This window comes from Podarcis tiliguerta (genome assembly GCF_965153285.1).
Source record: "Podarcis tiliguerta genome assembly, chromosome: 2".
NCBI lineage: Eukaryota > Metazoa > Chordata > Lepidosauria > Squamata > Lacertidae > Podarcis > Podarcis tiliguerta.
Genome location: NC_139535.1, coordinates 120321153 through 120341391, shown reverse-complemented (window position 1 = coordinate 120341391; position 20239 = coordinate 120321153).

Below are 20239 nucleotides of genomic sequence, written 5' to 3'. Positions count from 1 at the left end.
TGCCTATGCCCAAGCTCTGAGCCATCATCACACCTCCCCAAACTGGGGAAGGGAGATACCTAAACAATTTAGAATAAGGAGTCCCTGATAGTTAATTTAATTCTGACCCTAACTTAACCCAAGAAGAACCTGTGTCTCATTGCTAAATTCCTGCACCCACATGCAGTAAATACTTCCAGATTAGGCTTGGGTCTTTGCCTAAGCAGATCTTAGGCAGCTTTTAGGAGCAGCTTTTCTCTCCCTTGCAGTTGCAAGATCTCCACAGCAAAACAACCCTTCCCACAATTGATTTGGTGCCTTGCCTGGTAGAATGCTAAGCTGTCATGTCTGATAATTAGATTTTTGATCAGGAAGTGTCGATTTCCACACTTGTGTGTCCTCCCCCCCCCCCCCCGCTGGAGCGTGAACAGCATTTCCATTTCAGAACTGTTTGAGGTTCCTCTATGCCTCTCTTGACAACTTCTCTGACGTTTTCCTTTCTTTTGCTGACCCTGATTCATCTCTGGAAAGAAATGCTATGTGCCTTCACGTGAGCTGGCAAAGTATTAATGTAACAACCAATGGAATGCATGTTGCTCTTGATATTGTAAGAAGAGGGTTAAGGGAGCCTGAGATACAGGGACTGTATCTGAGCCAAAATAATAGTCCAGGAATAATAATAATAATAATAATAATAATTTATTTATACCCCGCCCTCCCCAGCCAAGGCCGGGCTCAGAGCGGCTTACAAGCAATAATAAAAACAAGATGAATGATTACAACTTAAAAACAAAAGTAAAATACAACATTAAAATAATGGAAGATTAAAATATTAAAATGTAGCCTCATCACAGGAGGAGAAGGAAAAGAAAAAAGAAAGAGAGGGAGGGAGGGAATCAAATTGGCTCCAAGCCAACGGCCAGGCGGAACAACTCTGTATTACAGGCTGTTGAGAGCAGTAATGAGTTAGACTGCTGTGCCTCGGCTCAAAAGGGGAGGGATTTCCTGGGACGTCAGCCAGGAAATGACGTGAGCAGACTGGAATGTTCTTTGTGTTCTGTGAAAGCGAAAGTGTCAGTGTGTAAGCAGCCAGCTCGGTGAGAGGAGCTGGGAGAGATGCAGTTGAGCTCTGATGGATTTTTGCCAATGTTATCGGAACAATAAAAGACTTTAAGGAAAGAATCTGCCTTCGTTTGATCAAGCTTTTTCCACATGCAGTTGCGCTTATTCTGCTAAGGTGTTTTACTGCTGTAGGAGTGACGCAGAGTTTCACGCAGCGGAGCGTGCCGGACTGAGGGGCCATAAATCTGTCTTGGAAGATTTATGGGCAGCACCGGACTCACTAATTATCCTAAAAAGGTTATGAACATCAGCACGTGTGGAAAAAGGCTTTGAAGCTGCGGAGGGCTGAGATCGCGTGTCAGATCTTCAAAGGCACAGCGGAGAGACTCAGACGCAAGGAGCCAACAGCCACAGACTCCCGGTTTGGCTGAGTGAGTATAAGCCGACAGAAGGGAAGGGCCATGGCTCAGGGAGCTTCAGAAAACTTTAATATCCCCTTTGAGAGACTCAATGGGAATGAGTGAGTAGAAAGGGGCTGAGAAGGGTGGAAGATGGCTCTGAAACACAGTTTTAGCTGTGAGCATTTAGCATGTGAGAAGCTTACCCCCAGCACGTGGCTGGCGTGGAGCTTTCATGTGGAGCTTTCCCTAGTGGGGGCAGGTTTGTGGGGTGCTGTGCAGACACCCCTGAAGGCAGCAGAGAGCACAGAGGTGCAGAAAGAAGCAGAGCAGCGTGTGCTAGCGTTTCTAGCAGAAAACGTGGACGTACACCTGTTACCCCTGGTTCTGGAGGCTGGAAGGCCTGACGCAGCGTGGCGAGCACTCCAAGAGGCTTGTGAAGCTGGAGTGGGAGGCCTGGGCCAAGACGTGGCTGCTGCGGCACCAGAAGGGGCAAATAGCCAAGATGGCGCTGAGAGTCCAGCTGAGAGAAGCTGGGAGAAGCTCCCAAGAGAGGGGGGCAGTAGAGCTGCTGTGGCTGCTGCAGAGAGCTGCTTGGATGCTGAGATGAGTCTGTCTGAGAAGCCTGGAGAGGGGCCAGGAGAGGACCCCAGACCCACCAGAGGGGGTGCAGGTTATCGACCTGGGAGCCCCAGGAGTGCTGAGAGTGGGGGGGCAGAGGAAAGCAACAGCGCAGAGAAGCCTCTTTCTCCAAAGGCTGTTTACGTGAAGGAGCTGAGAAATCTTCCCGTGAGAAAGGAATGCAGCAGCTGCCAGGAGGGCAGATAAGCTCCGCTTCACAGCAGCAGAGGCGTGGGAAATCTTCCAAAGGCATCGGTCGTGGTGAAAACAAAGGACAGATAAGAGCGGTGGACTTGCGTGAGAGAAGTCCAGTCTCCATGGCAACTGAGAGAGTTGCAACAAAGGCTACAGTGAAGAAAGTCAACACAGGCCCCAGCCGAGGGGGCAGTGAGAGGGGGGTTGTTGCTATGGCGACCCAGGAATGTCAACAACACAACTCTTTGACTGTTGTGATTGACAGTGGAGCTTCAAACTCGCTAGTGACATCTAGCTGTCTGCTGAGAGATTGCAGAAGAGTAGAAGCTGAAAAATATGTGACTTTTGCGGATGGAAGCAGAAAGCGACTGACTGAGACAGGATTGTTTTACTGTCCTTAAGCATGAAGTTGAGGCTTTTGCAGTGCCTGGTTTGACCAATTGTCTGTTAAGTGTACATGATTTGCTTACAGAGGGCTTTAAAATTTCTTTTGCAGGTGACAAGTGCGAATTCTACAAGGATGGCAAACATGTCTATACAGTGCATGCCAAAGACAATTTGTTTACTGTTAACCTGTCTTTGTCCACAGGAGAAGAAGACGCAGAGGACGCCAAGGGGCAATGTGTGAATGTGGCGCCCCACAATGGTTGTGCTCATGTTTGGCATCGTCGCTTTGCTCATTTGGGTTGGTCTTTTCTTAGAAAAGCCCCAAGTTTAACTGAAGGGTGTGAATTTAAGAGTTGTGACAAGTTTTTAGATTGCAATGCACGTAAGCAATCTAAGATTGTAACTTGCTCATATCCGAAATCAGAGAGACGCACCACACAACCTTTTGAATTGATTCATGCAGATTTGTGTGGTCCAATGGCAGTGGAATCTTTGGGAAAGTCAAGGTTCTCTTTGCTTTTGCTTGATGATTTTTCGAGATCCGCCTGGACATTTGCTTTGAAATCGAAAGCAGAGGCAGCTAAAGTGATCAGGGATTGGATCACAGCTGTAGAAGTGACATATTCCGCCAAAGTTAAGACCTTTCAGAGTGATCGAGGTTCGGAATTCACTGGATCCGCTTTGCAAGATTTTTTTAAGGAGAAGGGGATTAGCCACAGACTCACTGCTCCTTACTCTCCACAACAGAATGGTGTGGCAGAGAGGAAAAACAGGACAGTGCAAGAGGCAGTATCTGCAATCCTGTGGGATGCAGGGCTACCCCAAAAGTTCTGGTCTGAAGCTTGGAAGTATGTGGTACATACACAGAACAGAGTGTACAACTCTAGTGTGGGAAATACACCGTATTTCTTACTGCATGGAAAAAAGCCCAAGGTTAATTACTTCCGTGTGTTTGGTTGTGAAGCCTGGGTGCTTATTCCAAAGGCTCTACGCAGAAAAGGCGAGCCAAGGGCAAAGAAAATGATCTTTGTAGGGTATGAGCCTGGCTCAAAGGCCTGGAGGTTTGCGTACCCCAGTGGTGATCAGTCAAGACTGGTTGTGAGTAATAGTGCAGAGTTTTGTGAGCAAGCAGGCTGGGAGCGTCTGCACGCAAACCCAGAGGTGGTTATGCAACAGTCCTATGACTCAGACGCTGAAGAGGAGGATGATGAAGTGGTTGCAAGGGACCAAGGTCCAGAGCAACAAAGTCCAAGACAGGGACAGCTTAGGATCCCTCAGAGGGGGGAACCTAGAACACCTCCTCAGACAAGTGTCAAGCTTGAACCAAAGAGTGAGCCTTCTTCACCCGTTGAGCCAGCTGTGAAGCCCAAGAGGCGCAGCAGGTCAGAGGGGGAAGATGCTGAGGTTGAGGAAGAAGAAGCAGTGTCACCAAGGGTCACACTGAGGAGATCAGCAAGGACAAGGAGACCTCCTGATCGGTATGAAGCTTCAGGTGTCTGGGTAGGTTCAGCTAGATGTGAACCTGAGTCCTTTGAGGATATTCAGAGTTTACCTGGGGAAGAAGCAGCTGAGTGGCACAAGGCAATGGACAAAGAGATGAAGTCCATGAAAGATCTAGGTGTGTTTTCACTCACTGAATTGCCACCAGGCAAACAGGCAGTAGGTTGCAGGTGGGTTTACCTTTTGAAACCCACAGAGACTGGGCAACCGCAGTGTAGAGCAGAGGCTCAGAGAACGCTTGTAGCTTGTGAAGCACTGAGAGTTCGGAATGTGTGTCAAAGCGTTCAAGAGGGATTAGTAGCACTGAAGTATTGTCCCTCTGCAAAGAACCTAGCTGATGGCTTGACGAAGCCACTCTCCTTCCAGAGACATGGAGAGTTTTGCGTAGGTTTAGGTTTGGGACGACCAAGGGTCGATTCTACCCTCCGATCCGAGGCAAGAGGGGGTGTTGAGAGCAGTAATGAGTTAGACTGCTGTGCCTCGGCTCAAAAGGGGAGGGATTTCCTGGGACGTCAGCCAGGAAATGACGTGAGCAGACTGGAATGTTCTTTGTGTTCTGTGAAAGCGAAAGTGTCAGTGTGTAAGCAGCCAGCTCGGTGAGAGGAGCTGGGAGAGATGCAGTTGAGCTCTGATGGATTTTTGCCAATGTTATCGGAACAATAAAAGACTTTAAGGAAAGAATCTGCCTTCGTTTGATCAAGCTTTTTCCACATGCAGTTGCGCTTATTCTGCTAAGGTGTTTTACTGCTGTAGGAGTGACGCAGAGTTTCATGCAGCGGAGCGTGCCGGACTGAGGGGCCATAAATCTGTCTGGGAAGATTTATGGGCAGCACCGGACTCACTAATTATCCTAACACAGGCCCTGCGGAAAGAAATCAGATCCTGCAGGGCCCTGGTCTCATGAGGCAGAGCGTTCCACCAGGCCGGAGCCAGCGTTGAAAAGGCCCTGGCTCTGGTTGAAGCCAATCTAACTTCCTTAGGGCCTGGGACCACTAGGGTGTTGTTGTAGGAAGGTGAGCTAAAAGGATACTATGCAGCCCTGATTTCTAGTGAAGGATGCCCAGTGGTGCAGGTTGGATAATATTCCACTCTGGACTTAATGGGCACCCACCATATATGGTAAAGTCATGTATATGATGTAACTTACTTTAGATAGTAATTTGTAAGTCATTCACCAGTGTGGTGTAGTAGTTAGAGTGTTGGACTAGGACATCAGAGACCAGGGCTCAAGTCCCCACTTGGCCAGCAATCTCACTGGGTAACTTACTGTGTTGTCCCCCCCCCCCTAATAAAGAGTGAATTGCATCCCATGCCTTCTGTGTGTGTGTGCCCGCTCTGTAGCCGACCTGGCTCCCTGACAGCTCCTTGACACTATCTAGCTCAGCATTGTCTACCTTGAGTGGCAGTGGTTCTCCAGGATTTTAGACAGGGGGACTCTCCCAGCCCTACCAGGAGATGCTCTGCCACTGAGCTATGTGTCCCCTCCCATAAATTCAACTAAAGCTAGCCCTGCTATGCTTGGGGGCCACACCTGCTTATTCTGCTACGTGAAGCCCTGGACTCCTGCTGTAAATTCCCACCCTGATGAGAATGTCTAAATGGTCCGTTCCCTAGGAGGACCTATTTGACTCCTGCTCCTTTCTCCCATGTTTCTGTCAACAGAGCAGTATCAGCCGCAGATGAACCGAGAACATTCATGTGCCAGGAAAAAAAGGACTCCAGCCCCTGGCCCCTCCCTGCACTTCCGCAGGTGAGGATAGATGCCACCTTCACCGACAGAGAAATAAGTCATAACGTTTCTCGCTTTCCTGCAGATCCTTCTGATGGGCCCTTCCTGGCATTTGTGAATTCAGCAAGCGCTATGATTAATAGCCATCCGTGCCTCAAATCATCCTTTGCTGTCAGCTCCAGCAAATTGATAAGAATGATGGGGCCCAGCACCGAAAACCCTGCCTGGGTTTTTGCTTTCCGCTAAGCCAATTAGCGCCTCTTCTTATAAGTTTTCAATTGGCCCATTAAACTTGGGCAGCCTTCAAACAAATAATTCAGCATTGCATATGATGGAGGCTGATTGAGGAAAGGGGGCCATGCCCCTCTAGGCTGGCTGCAAATAAATATGCATTCTTAGAGATCAGGGGAAAATATCATCAGAGGGGAAGGCTGGAACACATTTACTTACTGACGTGATTACTAAGATAGCGGCGTGTTTCAAGGAAAACACGCCTGATGGGATTGTTAGACTTCAAGCATGAAGACTGATCCCTTGGATGGCGAAGGGCGATTTGTGAGAAATGATCTATGCTTTCAGAATAAGCTTGTGACTCCCCCGCTCCTCTCATTAGCAACTTAGAGCATATTAGAAGAATATGCCTATGTTCTTGCTCACTGGTTCTGTGTATGTGTTTTGTTTCTGCTCGATTCCCTTTTGGCCTGTAAATTAAAAGAGCTGCTTGTGCATTGTTTTTAACATTGATATTATGAATATTTTAAAGTGGCAAATCATTAACTTCTACATCTTAAACAAATGATGTGCATGCCCACTGTCACAGATTTCCTTTGATCACACACACACACAGCCTGGCTGGATCACGCCAATGCTTCATCTAGTCTAGCAACCTGTTCTTAGGGTGGCCAACTGGATGCTTGTGAGATGCAGGTGGTAGATATGTAATTAATTAATTAATTAATTTAAACAAGCAGTAGCAGGAGTTCAGCTATGCTCCCAGCTCCTTCTGGAATCCAAGAACAAAGCTGTGACTTTGCATGTCCACTCAGTCATGTCCAGGATGGAGGTGATGTGGGCTGTGACTGTTTTGAGGATCAGCTGCACAGTGTGAAAAGGGCCCTGTGCAAGTGTGTGACTGGTTGTGGATCAGACAACCTGCACTGTGAAGGGGGGAATGTGGCTTGGATGTGTGTGTGTGTGTGTGTGTGTGTGTGAGAGAGAGAGAGAGAGAGAGAGAGAGAATTACTATTAATTCCCATGCCACTGCTGTTTTGTACCCATAATAGCACAGCAATTTTATGCAGGCCCCATTTGCCCCTCCCATTTCTGCTTCTGGCTCTACCGGTCATTGGAATAGAGCCCCCCAAATGTTGACCATATTCAGATCTGGCCCTCGGGAGAAAAGTAGTTCCTCAATTCTTGTTTAAGGAATCTGAGTAAAAGTCTAAAATAAACTACCAGCCAGCCAGTCCCCCGATGGCCTTCATAAGCAGAGCACCCTGGATGAAAATGGGTTTAGACTAGGACTGGCATGCATAAACACAGGCAGCACACTGTTCCCTTTAGTCTTTACATATGCAATTTTAGTTTTCAGTTTCAATGTTTAGGTTTTGGTGCTAACTTAATCAAAGCTGGCAAGACTTGTGGTGCCACGTCCAATGTAAAGGAGACCAAATCAAATTACTGTCTTATCTTGCATTTCATCATAACTGCCTGAACTAAGCGACCCCTGAGTAGTGGAGCAAGCAATTAAATTTAAACAATGTTCCAAGTTGCTAACACCACCAATTAAAAAGTCACTCTTTAACACCAACTAAATCCATGCTCATAAGTATCCTAACAGCATAAAAAAGCACAAAGTGATGTCTTTGCTTTAAAATGATATGGAGGGTATTTGATTCATAGTATTCAGGGCTTTTGCCATCATGAAATCTGCAAAATTAAGACCATCTTATTAGGATCAAACTGTAGGATCAATTGCAGGATCCAGTTGGCCTACTAAAAATGCCAGAAGAAAGTATCAGAGGGGAAAAAGAGAGTTGGAGAATATTTCAGTACATTTGGGGTATTTTTAAATAAACTTTTAATGTTAATAATTGCTTTGGATCTCTGATCTTTTCCTTTTCTTTAGTTCTACTCTTCCTCCAATCAAGCAAGCAGTAAAACAATAGAATAAAAAAAAATTAAAACATTAAAAAATTAAAAGCATTCAAACATTTAACAATTTTGAAAACAATCATACACCCTCACAGCTAATAATTTAAACAGTTTCTTTCTGCCATCAAATGTCTGGGTGAACAGGAATGGTTTTAGCTAGCTCCTTTTAAAGTTGTTATATTATGTAAGATAACATTTTTAAACATGTGATTCCACACATGTTGCTGGAGGCCATCTACCACCTCTAGGTTTTGCCCCCTCATTCCCAGATCCCATCTCAATGATGCCCCGTCTGCTCTTGAGGCTAATCCACTTTGGTCACGGTCCATTACTGCTGTGCCTTTTGCTTCAGGGGAAAACCAGATCTGTGAACCTTCTGCATGTTGTCTTCCAGGCACTTACCTGCTGAGTGGACTGTTCAAACCACGACAGTCAGGTGTCAAGTGGCTTGATAGTTGGCTTCATCTATAAAAGAAATCGTTTTACAACATATCAGACTGAATCTCATCAATCTTCTCCAGAAAATATATCATTTCTTCCCACAGCTTCTTGCCATAGATTGTATGTAGATGGTCCCTTTCCTTTATTCTTTTTCTCCCCCTGCCATCAGCCTTTTGTTTGATTATGGTCATTAATACAGAACATGCAACCACAGCAGAACAGAGTTAAGAGAAATGCTTTCTTTTAAATATCAAGAAAGCAGATGATGCTAGTGCCAACTTGGCTCAGGTTTGGAAACAAAGTAGGAGCAGATGGTACAAACCCAGGGAAACCTCAGTCGAGACCCAGGAGCAGAAGAATGATGCAGATGAGATGGGTGGAGTGGAGGGTGTCCATGCATGAGTAGGCATAGAACCATAGAATCATGGAATTGTAGAGTTGGAAGGGACCCCAAGGGCCACCTAGTCCAACCTTTTGAAATGCAGGAATTTCAACACGCAGTCATCCATCCCATTTGAAACCATACCAGAGCCTGCTTAGGCTTTGCAAATATGCTAGCCATTGTATTGCTGCACCACTAGGGTAGAAATGCCCTCTTCCAAATTGGTTACTGCCTACCTCTTCTTCTAAGCTCTTCACATTGATCTGCACCTCCACAGTTAACTCCCAAATACTCCTTCACGTTAGCAAGTTGCCAAGGCCTTCTACAACACGAAGGTATGAAAGTTGCCTTGAACAGGGTCATTCTAGCTGGACATTGTGCTTCCCGCAGCAACTTGCCCAATGTCATTGGAGGTTCTCAAGCCAAGCAGGACCATTCAGGACATAAGGAGGCAGCAGCTCCCATCCTGGGCTTGTCACAATCAGCTCCATTCCTGAAAATCTTGACTTCCGGCGGGACAATATGGCGCGCGCCACGGCGCCGCAGTGCTCCTGAAGGCAGCCAGCTTTAACTGCACTGCTTGGCAGGCTCCAGGGCCACCAGGATTGCCGCCACTAATGCCATTATCAGAGTCAAACTGGGGGCACCCAGCGGGTCAACCAGGGGAGCCGCCAACCCCCCCCCCAGCGATCCTCACTGAGCCGGAGCCGAAAACACCCGGCCAATGGCCCTGCGGAGATCCGGGGCCTGGAGTCCTGGGGAGCCAGCAGGAAATGAAGAAGAAAGAAAAAAAGGAAAGAAAAAGGAGCCCCGACTTCCCCAGCTTACCGTCGTTGCAAAAGGAGAAGAGAGGCAGGAGAGCACCGGGAGGGCCAGGGAAGCCGCAGAGAACCATGCGGCCAAGCCCAGGCCTGACCCAAGCCCACCTCCCTGGCGGCTAGCGTGCCTAGAGCAGGTCGGAAGCCTGCGTGAGCAGAAGGAAGCAGCGTGACGGAGGAATCCCTGCAAGAGAAGAGAAAGCAGCGCCCCCCCCCCTTTGCTGGGGAAAATATTTTTTAATACTATCCAAAAAAACCCTCTTTTTATTTTTTATTCCCAAGATTTTTTATTTTTTCCAATTTAAAAAACAAAAACAAAACACATTTCTTCCTCCCCCCCCATTTTTCTTTTTAAAATATTTTCTTTTTTTAAGGGGGGCACTGCCGCTACAGCCACCTTTTACTCATATTTTTACTTTTAAAATCTTAATCCCCCCCTTAAAAAAATCTGAAAAACACTCCCCCCCCATTTTTTATTTTTTAAATATTTTCTTTTTTAAGCAAGGCACTGCCACTACAGCCATCTTTTACTCATATTTTTACTTTTTAAATCTTAATTCCCTTCCCATATATCTATCTACCTATCTATCTGTATCTTAAAAACACATTTCCCCTCCATATTTAATTTATTTATTTTATTAATATTCTTCACTTAAAAATTAAAGTAGCTGCACGCAGGAGCCCCAAATCAGCAGGGGCCACACTGCCTTCCTGCTTTTCGCACTTTTTATTTCCTTATTTTGTTTACTCTCTACTCTCCATTTTATTTTATTTTTTATTTTTCATCTGGCGAGCCAGCGCAGCACACGGAACGCCGTTTACCTTCCCGCTGGTAAGCGGTCCCTATACTCCAACCTATACACCTCTCCTAACCCACCTGAGGAGGAAATCAAAAAATTCCTAGCAGGACTGACCATGCCTACCTTAACCAATGAGGAACAGGAATTCATGGACAGTCCTATCACCCCAGAGGAAATAGATATGGTTCTCAAAAACCTGAAGCCACACAAAGCCCCAGGCCCAGATGGTTTTACAGCAGAATTCTATAGGAAATTCAAAGAACCCCTGATGCCCTACATGACCCGCCTATTCAATGACATCATAAAAGGGGGCCCCATCCCCAAAACCTGGACCCACTCCAAAATAGTCTCCATCCCAAAACCACTAAAAGACCTCAAAGTAGAATCATACAACCCAATCTCATTAATAAATCAAGACTACAAGATATTCACATCAATCTTGGCCAACCGCCTAAAAATCTTCCTACACAAGTTAATAGCCCCAGACCAGACGGGCTTTGTCCCTGGCCGCAATATAACAGACCCCATCAGGAAACTACTGAACCTGATCGAACACAGCAAGGCAACCAAACTCCCATTGACAATTATGTCCCTAGACATCCTCAAAGCCTTTGATTGCTTAGAGTGGAAATACATATTAGCAGTACTAACTAACATGAAATTTGACACCAACTTCCTACAAATCCTCAAACAAATATACTCCCAAGCCTCAGCAAAATGCAGAACTAACAATATGGATTCTAATACTATAGCTATCCAAAGAGGCACGAAACAAGGATGCCCACTGTCTCCCTTCTTATTTATCCTGGCTCTGGAACCCTTAGCAATCCGAATCCGAGCAGCCACAGACATCAAGGGAGTGGAAATAGAAGGCAGAACATATAAATTAGGGCTCTTTGCAGATGGCCTAATGGTCACAACACCAGACCCCATAAGCACAGTAACCTCCCTAATCAGAGAACTCAACACATTTGCAATGGTCTCGAGTCTACAGGTAAATTTTACAAAGTCAGAAGCTATGTGCTTCAACACCCCTCCTCACACCCAAAAAGAACTCACGAAGGTCACCAAAATAAAACTTTGCCACACCAAGTTCAGATACCTAGGGGTACAAATAACCAGAAACCTCGATAAATTGTACCTCCACAACTACAAGCCCCTGTGGCGACAAATTAACAAAGACCTAAAGAGATGGAACAACATGGACTTCCTGGTTGAGCGCCATCGATCATGGCGGCCCCCTGCTGAGCACCGGAGGGGGAAGCTCCGAAAAAAACAGGGTTCTACCGCTACGGCGACGCGGGGGACCCTTGGAAACGTGGACGGAGGAGGTCTACGTCCGTGGGACTCGGCGGGCACCAACAGCGCTCTCCCAAAACGTCTCCGGGGCTCAGTAAGAGCTCCGGAGCGTGGCGGGGGTTGAAGCGGTGCTGAGAGTCAATCGCTTCTTTTTCGGAGTGACGTCGCGCAGCTGTGATCGGAGCAGCGCTCAACTTTTCCCTGTGCAATCGGGACTAAAAAGAAGGATCCGTGAGTAGGAAAAATACAAATACTTTAAAGGATCTGATGAAATTAAGCAAGAATTGAGAAGTAATTGGACTTAAATCGGACTTAAATTAACAACGTAATATGACACCGAAGCGGAAAGGTTTAAACAGGGAGCCAGCCTTCCGCCTGTAAACATTGGAAAGCAAAGACGTGAGGACTAAAAACCCTATAAAATAAAGTTCGAAAGGGTTGAAATCTGAAGTCTTTGGAGAGAAATCCCCCCCCCTCGGGAAGCAGGGAAAGAGGGGGGGAGTTTAAAAAACTTTTTTTTCATTGCCTGCATTGAAAGAAGTTTACTATAAAGCTCACTGCCTGGACTCCTGGTCCTGATCTGTCAAATTTGAAAGTTAAGCCATATGGACTGTGGAAGTGCTCAAAAGGACTTTTTATAAGGACTGGAGTAATGGATATGGAGTTGTGAGTTGTGGATATTGAGAGGGAACATTACTGATACAAGTTTGCTGTGAAAGGAGAGTGGGAGACATATTATCCCTTCAGCTGCAACATCTGCTAGGTCCCCCTGGTGGTTACTGGAATTGTTACAGAGCTACAAAATAACTGAGAAAAACTTCCACTGTTTATTTTGGAGTAGATAACAAGTTTCAGCTGCAGAATAACCTTGAAACAGTCGGCTTATGGCAGAGGAAAGAGGGAAAGTACAGCAATTCCAAGACAAAACAACAAGATCTGGCAAATCTTTTCACACGGGAAGGAGGGGATCCTTCCCAGAACCTACAGGAAGTGCCTCTGTTACACCTAAAGTTAAAGTAATGTCGGGAGCAGAAGACCTTATTACGGCAGGATTTGCAAGGATACAGGGATCCTTAGACAAACTGACAGAAGAACTGGCAGACACTAAAAGACAAGTTACGGAATTAAAAAGCCAGGTTACTGAAACAAATAAAGGAGTAACAGAGGCCTTCCAAAAAATAGAACAAAATTCTGCAAATATAAAGCAAAATACAGCTTCAATTAAGGAATTACTGGAAGTATCGGCCGAGACAAGAAAAATTGCTGAGGAGGCAAAGGAAGTTGCAGTTGCCACTGAGGAGAAATTACCACCGATGAACAGACAACTAGAGGAATATAGAGCAAAATTTTCTATGCTGGACCTGAAAGAGAGACAAACGAATTTGAGAATTAGAAATATACCAGAAATTGAGGAAGGAAGCCTGCGGGACCTTCTTACACAAGAATTTGAGAAATTTTGGAACTTGGAATCCGAGAAAGAGGAATTCAAGATCTTGAGTGCCTTTCGATTGGGAAGAACAAGCAAAAGGATCAAAATTAGAGACTGTTTGATTACGTTTCGAACCAAAGAAGAAAGAGACAAGGTTCTTGGACTACATTTTCAAAAACCCTTGGTAATTAATCAATCTAAAGCTGAGATCTTTAAAGATATTCCAAAATTTCTTTTGGACCTGAGGTCAAACTACAAGGATCTGGTTACCCAACTAAGAAAAAACAACATCATCTTCAGGTGGGAATTCCCGGAAGGAATTTCTTTCAGTATCAAGGGAAGAAAGATAAAGATAAAATCAGTGGAGGATAAGAATATATTCCTAGAAACCTACGAGGAGGACCTACAGAAGGGAACTTTAAAAGTAACAGACCCATCGGAATCATCAGAGGAAGGGAGTGAAGGCGTGACAGGAGCAAAACCAAAGAGGACTCGGAAGAAAAAGACACCACCGGATTCGACAGATAAGGATAAGACATTGGGAGCAACTGGAGGAACATAATAGAATAAATTCACCATGTCTCTGCAAATTTTAAGTTGGAACTGCAATGGTCTTAACTCGATTCGACGGAGGAAATCGATCTTTCATATTTTAAAAAAGGAACAATTGGACTTAATTTGCTTACAAGAAACACATGTGACAAGGCTCCATAGGAAAATTTTAATTAATAAAAGATTGGGCCAAGAATTTATCTCATCTGATAAAGTAAAAAAAAGAGGGGTTGTAATATATGCTAAAGAGAGCCTCTCACCAAAGTTTATGTTCAAAGATGAACAAGGGAGATATTTGGCAATTGAAATCCAATACCATGGACAAAAATATCTGATAGTAGGTGTGTACGCACCTAATGATGGAAAATCCGAGTTTTTCAAGAAGTTGCATGAGACATTGATGGATTATTTGGAATACAATGTGATGTTGATGGGTGACATGAATGGAGTAGTTTCGACAAATATGGACAAGGCACAACGACAGGTAGTCACCAAAGATGGGAGACTACCAAAAACCTTTTTTGAATTGACTGATAACCTGGATTTGGTGGACATTTGGAGAACTAAAAACCCTCTAGGAAAAGAGGGTACTTTCTTCTCTGAAGCCAAAATGACCTGGACAAGAATCGACCAGATATGGATCACGAGAGGACTGGCACCGAAGACAAAAAAAGCGGTAATCTGCCCAAAGACTTGTTCCGACCATAATGCTGTTAAGATGGTAATGAACTTAATACCAACTGGTTCCTTTAGATGGAGGATGAATGACGCTCTGTTTAGAGACGAGGAAATAACTAAGAAGGCCCAGAAAACCCTGAAGGACTATTTTGAGATAAATTTAAACACTACGGTGGAGAAAAGAACGGTATGGGACGCAAGTAAAGCTGTTATGAGGGGGTTTCTGATTCAACAGAACACGGTCAAGAAGAGACTACAAAAGGAAAAAAGAGAAAAGATCCTTGAGAAAATCAATGAGGGAGAAAAGAGACTAAGAGTAAAACCAAAATCACAGGAAATTTTAAGAGAAATTAAGTTATATCAAGTTGAATATATGCAAATGATTAATCAAGAAATTGAATGGAAAATAAGGCAAATGAGACAACGGACATTTGAGTCAGCAAACAAATGTGGAAAGTTATTGGCATGGCAAATAAAGAAGAGACAAAAACAGAACACGATAACAAATTTGGAAGTGGAAGGAAGAAATATACAGAACCCAGTGGAAATAAGGACTGCCTTTCAAAAATACTTCAAACAGCTTTACTTTCAGCAACCCCAGAATGAAGCAGATATAGAGGAATTTTTGAAAGAGAATGGGCTATCGAAAATATCTCAAGAAAGCAGATTGAATCTGAGTGATAGGATAACAGATCAAGAAATTCAGAGTGCCATTCAGAATATGCAACTAGGCAAGTCCCCAGGACCGGACGGACTGACTGCTAAATACTACAAAGTATTGAAGGACTGGTTAATTCAGCCGTTGAAAGATGTCTGTAATGAAATACTTCAGGGGAAAAAAGCACCAGAAACGTGGAAGGAAGCTTTTGTCACGCTTATACCGAAGATAGAGACTGAAAAACATCAACTTAAAAACTACCGCCCAATATCGCTATTGAATGTGGATTACAAAATCTTTGCAGACATTTTGGCTAGAAGATTTAAGAAAGTATTAATAAAGGAGATTCATAAAGATCAAGCAGGTTTTCTCCCAGGAAGACATCTATCTGACAATGTGAGGAATATAATTGATATATTGGAATTTTTGGAGGAAAAAATAAATACAAAAGCAGTTTTGATATTTGTGGATGCGGAGAAGGCCTTCGACAATATTTCTTGGAGCTTTTTGAAGAAGAATCTCCAAGGTATGGGAGTAGGCCAAGAATTTGAGAATGGTATAAGTGCAATCTATTCTGAACAAAAAGCTAAATTAATTGTAAATAATGTAATAACTGAGGAGTTCAGAATAGAGAAAGGTACAAGACAAGGGTGCCCAATTTCCCCTTTACTTTTTATATCAGTCCTGGAGGTGCTGCTGAATATGATTAGAAAGGACCAACTGATCAGAGGGATACAGGTCGGATCTAAACAATATAAATTAAGAGCATTTGCAGACGATTTAGTTTTGACACTGCAGGAGCCAGAATCCAGTGTAAAAAGAGTCTTAGAATCGATTCAAGAGTTTGGTCGATTGGCAGGGTTTAAATTAAACAAAGTTAAAACCAAGGTTTTGACAAAGAACTTAACAGAAATTGAGAAAGAAAGGTTTCAGAATGAGACAGGATTGACAGTAGTGAAAAAAGTGAAATATTTGGGAATTATCATGTCTGCTAAAAATGGGAACTTATATAAAGATAACTATGATAAATGTTGGTCGGAGATAAAGAAAGATCTAGAAATATGGTCTAATTTGAAACTCTCGTTAATGGGTCGTATTGCCGCGATAAAGATGAATGTACTGCCAAGAATGTTGTTTCTATTCCAGACGTTGCAAATTATAGACAAAACTGACTGTTTCAGGAAGTGGCAAAAGGATATATCTAGATTTGTCTGGCAGGGCAAAAAGCCAAGGATAAAATTTAAAATATTAACTGATGTTAAGGAAAGAGGGGGCTTTGCCCTGCCAGATTTGAAACTTTATTATGAAGCAGCAGCTTTTTGCTGGCTAAAAGAATGGCTACTTCTTGAAAACACTGACATGTTGGACTTAGAAGGATTTAATAATGCTTTTGGTTGGCATGCATACTTATGGTATGACAAGGTTAAAGTGCATAAAATGTTTAAAATTCACATTGTCAGAAATGCATTGTTTAAAGTTTGGATGAGGTATAAAGACTTGCTTGAAAATAAGACTCCAAGGTGGTTGTCCCCAATGGAAGCAAAAGCACTAAAAAAACTCAATATGGAGGCCAATTGGCCAAAATATTGGGAGATTTTAGAGCAAGATGGTGATCGAGTGAAATTACAGAGTTACGATAAATTAAAAAGTAAAGTTCGAGATTGGCTTCATTATCACCAAATAATGGAGGCTTTCAAAATGGATAGAAAAATTGGTTTCCAGGTGGAAAAATCAAAATTGGAAACAGAATTGTTAGAACCCAAAACTAAGATTCTGTCAAGAATGTATAACTTGCTGTTGAAATGGAATACACAAGATGAGGAAGTGAAATCAGTGATGGTTAAGTGGGCCCAAGATTTGGGTCATAACATAATGTTTGCTGACTGGGAAAAGTTATGGACCACTGGTATGAAATTTACAGCATCTAATGCCTTAAGAGAGAATATTATGAAAATGATATACAGGTGGTACATGACACCAGTCAAGCTTGCAAAAATCTACCACTTACCTGACAATAAGTGTTGGAAATGTCAAGAGGTTGAAGGTACATTCTTTCACCTTTGGTGGACATGCCCAAGGATAAAGGCATTCTGGGAGATGATTTATAACGAGTTGAAAAAAGTTTTTAAATACACATTCTTGAAGAAACCAGAGGCCTTTCTCCTGGGTATGGTTAGCCAACAGGTGCATAAGAAGGATAGGACATTTTTCATGTATGCTACAGCAGCAGCAAGGATACTCATCGCACAGTATTGGAAGACTCAACAGCTACCCACACTGGAAGAATGGCAGATGAAAGTTATTGACTATATGGAATTGGCAGAAATGACCGGCAGAATCAGAGACCAGGGAGAAGAGACGGTGAAGGAAGATTGGAAGAAATTCAAGGATTATTTACAGAAACATTATAAGATAACGAACATTTGATGACATCGGATTGAGGATGAATGGGTATTTGGGAAAAAGTGATCAGAGAAAGATTTAATATTTTGTCAGACTAAGGAAATGCAATTATCTATTAGTCTTTAAGAGTATTAGAAAATCAAAGTACGATAGAGGACAAGAATTTGCAGACAGAATATATGATTTGGAATACAGAGAAGGAAGGCCTGGGGAAGTCGGAGAAATAAGTTAATGTAAAGAATACAAGGAGACAAAAATTGTTTTTAATATGTTTTATTTTCTATGTTGTATTTTGCTGTTTTGTGTTTGTGTGTTGTAATACTTATCTTTTCTGTTTTTTCCTTTTCTTTTTCTTTATGTTGTTTTTCTGAGGTTGTTTGTTTAATGTTGTTTCAAGTTTCTGTTGTAAAACTCAATAAAATATTATTTAAAAAAAAAAAGAGATGGAACAACATGAATTTCACTCTCTCAGACAAAATAGCCATGATCAAAATGATCACCCTCCCCAAACTAACCTACCTATTCCAAACCCTCCCAATCTGGATTCCCCCCAACCCAACTCCACAGTTGGCAGAGAAAACTACACTCTTTTATCTTCTCACACAAAAAACCAAGGATAAACCCCAAATACCTGCACTTCCCCACCTCAGGATGGGGAATCCCCAACATAGAAGCATATTACATTGACAACCAAATATGCCATATAATCCCATATATACTCGAAGATGAGACAAAACAATGGGTACACCTAGAGAGGGAAACAATTAAAAATACCTGCACCACAGCATACCCACTCCTCCCAAACAAACTAAAGAAAATTCCCACAACACTTAACAGATACACACAGACCATGCTCAAAGCATGGAAAACACAAATAGGCAAACTATCCCCAACCCCATCCCCACTAATCCCCCTGGCGCACCACCCATTATTCCACCATGCAGCACAAAACCTCCAGATAAAAACCTGGCAAACCAAAGGCTTATATCACCTAATAGACTTATATAAAAATAACAAACCTTTGTCAACACAAGAAATACAAGACAAACTAGAAGACACCCAAATGCCCTGGTTAACACAACACCAACTACATGTCCTCTTAAACAACCCAACAGTAAAATCAGCAGCAACTAGGCCCCTGACAATCTTCGAAAACCTCCTCCTAACAACAAAGGGAAACGGTAAAGGGATGGTATCTGCAATATACAAAATACTACTCCAAAATCCCACAAACCCCTTAGACGCAATCAAAAAACAATGGGAGAATGACATAGGCTATGAGATTAACCCCACTCAATGGACCAGAATGTGGTCTAAACCCCCCTTTAAATCCATATCAACGAAAAGAAAAGAACTCACTCTGAAACACCTACAAGTGGTACCTAACACCAAGAAAACTAGCGCTAATACACCCAGGAACCTCACCAAAATGCTGGAGAGGGTGCCACCTCCACAGGCACATACCTCCACATGTGGCGGGAGTGCCCCAAAATCCAACTATTCAGGACAACAGCCATACGAGAAATATGTAAAATAACTAAGCAAGTATTAGCCACCACCCCAGAATTGGCCCTAAACATCTTCCAAGACAACAATGCCCATTTACACCATAAATAACTCATAACCCACCTACTTTCAGCAGCCAGAAACACCATAGCCAGACACTGGAGAGACCTGTCAGGATTAAGCATGGACCAATGGTACCAAATAGTATGGAAAACAGCCTTACTAGAAAAATTAACCAATAAACTGAACCTGACACAGGGACAAAGAGAAGAAGACGCCTTCACCCCGGTATGGCTCCCCTTTATCACATACACAGCACAACAAGACAATGACAAGAATCCACCAACAGCATACAAATCAATATGGCTAACCTGACCCAAAACACCCACCCACCCCACTCACACACAAAAACAAAGATCACCACAGCCAATCACAAGCACACAACCACACCATAGGTCAACCCCAACCTCTCTCGCCACCAAAGAAACACAAATGAACAGCAGAGAACCTGCACAAGCAACACTGACACCAAGCCCTACATACATTAAGCAAAATAGAAACATCATCACCCAACCCCACCCCCCCATCTCCCCCCCACTAATGTCTCAACAAATGAAACTGATTTGTAAAAATGTTACATGGAAAAAATACGAGAGACATTACACATATTTCTGTAAAACAAGAAAATCTTAAAAAAAATAATACTAGAGAAATTAACCAATAAACTGAAACTGACACGGGGACAAATAGAAGAAGATATCTTTGCCCTGGTATGGCTCCCCTTTATCACATACACAGCCCAACAAGACAACGACAAGAATCCACCAACAGCATACAAATCAATATGGCTAACCTGATTCAAAACACACACCCAACCCACTCACACATGAAAACAAAGTTCATCACAGCCAAACAAGCAATCACACCCTAGGCCAACCCCAACGTCTCTCACCACCAAAGGAACACAAGCAAATAGCAAAGAGAACCAGCACAAGCAACGCTAACACAAAACCCCACACATTAAGTAAAATAGAAACACCCCCACCCACCCCACCCCCACTCGCCTTTCCCCTCCCCCTCTTCCCCTCTTTCTTCCTAATGTAACACTAATGTCTCAACAAATGAAACTGACCTGTAGAAAATGTAACTTGAAAAAAGAGACATTGCACATACTTTTGTAAACCAAGACATCTTTAATAAAAAATACTTAAAAAAAAAAATCAGCTCCATTTCTGTTCTGCAATCATT